The sequence below is a fragment of the Zingiber officinale genome, chromosome 7B (assembly GCF_018446385.1).
Source record: "Zingiber officinale cultivar Zhangliang chromosome 7B, Zo_v1.1, whole genome shotgun sequence".
Lineage (NCBI taxonomy): Eukaryota > Viridiplantae > Streptophyta > Magnoliopsida > Zingiberales > Zingiberaceae > Zingiber > Zingiber officinale.
In genome coordinates this window covers 61,140,435-61,143,827 of record NC_055999.1, presented here as the reverse complement: position 1 = coordinate 61,143,827, position 3,393 = coordinate 61,140,435, and positions in this window count along the sequence as shown.

Here is a 3,393-nt window from a genome sequence, read left to right as displayed (position 1 = left end):
ACTGGTCTCGAGAACCTAGGAGAAACGGTAACAAATCGGGACACTATACGATACACACTCAACGTATTTCCCAGAACTTCAGAATGGACATCAATCATCGACGCCTACTATATTTCGAAAGACCTGGAGGTAAGTACTTTAGAAGAATTGTTCTCCACTCTTGAATTACATGAAACCAGGTGTGCAGGAACAACAAAGAAATCAAGCCAGATGATCGCACTAAACGCAACCAAAAGGGATGAACCCGAGTCAAACTCAGAAGATGATCAGGAAGCATACATAGTAAGAAACTTTAAAAAGTTTTTTAGATTTAATAAATTTAAAGAAATGTAGAATAAAAAGAATCCCAGAAATAGAAGAAGGATGCGTTGCTACCAGTGTCAAAAGGAAGGACACCTAAAAGAAGATTGGTTAGAATTAAAGAAGGACAAAGGCAAGATTCCCAAGAAGCACAAGAACCTAAAAGCTACTTGGGACGACACTTCTTCATCTGAGTCTGAGATTCAAGAATATACTGGGATAGCACTGATGGCAAGTTACGAAGGATAAAGTATATCAGAACCCAGCATTGATGAAGGGGGAGCGACCTCAGAGGAAAGTAGCGAAGCAGGGGGAGATTCAGGTTTCAAGTCTGATATGGTAAGTGAGGTATGCCTCTTACCCCCTAATCAACTCTACTTTGGTATTAAGGAAATGGCTAAATCCATGTATAAATTAGAAAATAAAAATACCAAATTAGAAAATGAAATTTTAGAAACAAAAAGAATTTTGGCAAAATCATGTCTTATAGAGGATTTTGATAAATTAAAAATTGAAAATTGAAAATGAAAAACTAAGAGAAGAAATAGAAAAATTGAAAAAGTCTAATGGTTCAAATATTTCTATTTTTAGAAATTATAAAGGCTTAAATTGGTATTATAGGTTTCACCAAAGTCAAATTAGAAAAATATCAAAGGCCTATGTACCTAAAAAATATTTAATTAACCCTGTAGGAAGGAACCTCTATTGGGTTCCAAAAACTTGTTTAATTTAAAATTAAAATTAGACTTAGCATTTTCAGCAAGGAAATTAAACAACTAATTTCTTTATACGACTTTGTCTAGAAAGTGGTTGTTGCTCCAATAACCAAGAAGGCCTAGTGCCTCGCCACTGCCTGGAAGTCAAGTATCGAAATGAAAAGTTTAATTGACTAACTGAAAAAGTATTAATTTAAATTACTTAATGTTTTAAAAGGGTTATTCAATTTGTGTTAGAAAATATTTAAAAAAAAATTATATATTCATGTTTACAAAAAGTTAGAAAACTGAAATTAGAATTTTTTTTTTAAAATTGACTTAGAAATTTTTCTTATGAAAATTACCTTAGAATTTTTTTTGGAAATTGACTTAGAAATTTTTTTATGAAAATTACCTTAGAATTTTTTTTCAATAAAAATTACCTTAGAAATTTTTTCACCTTAGACTTGTTTAGAAACCCCTATTTTTTATGTGATCAAAGGGGGAGAAGGATGTTAAGTCTAGGGGGAGGTATATAATTTTTAAATTGAAATATCTTTGGACTTATTTGCAAAATTAACTATTTTTATTGCATATGTTTACCCTATCTTAACTTGGGTTGCTCACATCAAAAAAGGGGGAGATTGTTGGAATCCCTATCTTAACTTGGGTTGCCTCATGCTAGCTTCTGTCTCCCAAGTTACCTCTCTGTTGTGTGATTTTGCCAAATAACTTTTACTAATGGTACCTCATTGTTCCGCAATTTCTTAACTGCTCGGTCTATTATCTGAATAGGCCGACTGTCATAGCTGAGGTCTTCACGGACTTGTACCAACTGGGGCTCAATCACCTGGGTGACATCTGGGATATGCTTCTTCAGCATAGAGACATGAAATACATTATGGATAGCTGACATTTCCTGGGGTAGCTCTAGCTCATATGCTACTTTTCTAACTTTTCTAATGATAAAGTATGGCCCCACATATCTGGGACTCAATTTGCCCTTCTTCCCAAAACGCATTACTCCCTTCATGGGAGCTACTCTGAGGAATATTGTATCCCCAACCGAAAACTCTAAGGGTCGGTGCCGTGTATCAGCATAGCTTTTCTGGCGGCTCTGAGCCGTCTCTATCCTCCGGCGGATCTGCTATATAGCTGCAGTGGTATCTGCCACTAGATCTGTCTGAAGTTCTAGTTCTTTCTGTTCACCACTTTCATACCAGCAAATTGGAGATCTACACCTCCGCCCGTAGAGAGCCTCGTAAGGTGCCATACCGATAGTGGCCTGATAGCTATTGTTGTATACAAATTATGCCAAACTCAGATATTTGCACCAACTTCCCTTAAAGTCTAGGGCACATGCTCGGAGCATATCTTCGAGTACCTGATTTACTCACTCCGTCTGACCATCTGTCTGAGGATGGAAAGCTGTGCTAAACTTTAACCTGGTGCCCAATGCTGACTGTACACACTCCCAGAAGTGTGATGTGAATCTACTGTCTCTGTCTGAAATAATGGTCCGTGGGACTCCATGTAGTCTGACGATCTCCTTGAGATACAACTGAGCTAGCTGCTCCATGGAGTAGGATATCCTGATAGCTAAGAAGTGGGCTGACTTAGTCAATCTGTCGACTATTATCCAAATGGCATCAAAACCATTTGTGGTTCTGGGTAGTCCCACTATGAAATCCATGGAAATATCCTCCCACTTCCATTATGGAATCTGAATAGGCTGCAGAACTCCTCCTGGTCTCTGGTGTTCTGCCTTAACCCTCTGACAGGTCAGACAGGTACTGACATATCTAACGATGTCTCTTTTCATCCCAGTGTTAGAATGTATACTAAAAGCCTAACTTTTGGAATAAAATATTTATCTAGAAATAAGAATCACATTGGTCAAATGTCTACATTTGTGATAAATGTAGATGTTCAATTAATTTATATTGTAGATAGCATGGTGTGCGGTGTCACACATAGAAGATCATGTTATCAGTACCTTATAAATTATAAACAGTAGCTCACGACCATGATGGAAAGGAACAAACCATTGGAAGGTCGTAGTGTAATTAGGTGTTAGTTTATCTTAACTATATAATTACACTAGTACACTAAGAGTGTATTGAGTAGGACCATTAGAGGTCGTTTCTTTTATACTGACTTTATAAAGGAACAAAGACCTTAGTTATTATGGAAGTGTGTGCTCTTAATCTTAATATAATAACAAGCACATATATTTGATATTTATTTCTTTAATTTATCAATGGGTGAGATTTAGTTCGATGAATCAATAAGCCCGATAAGTTGGGAAATGATATCACTTATAGTGTGTGTTGTTGATTATAGAAGGAAACTGTGTCCTAGTAATCTAGGTTGAGAATGTCCCCAAGAGGAGCTCATA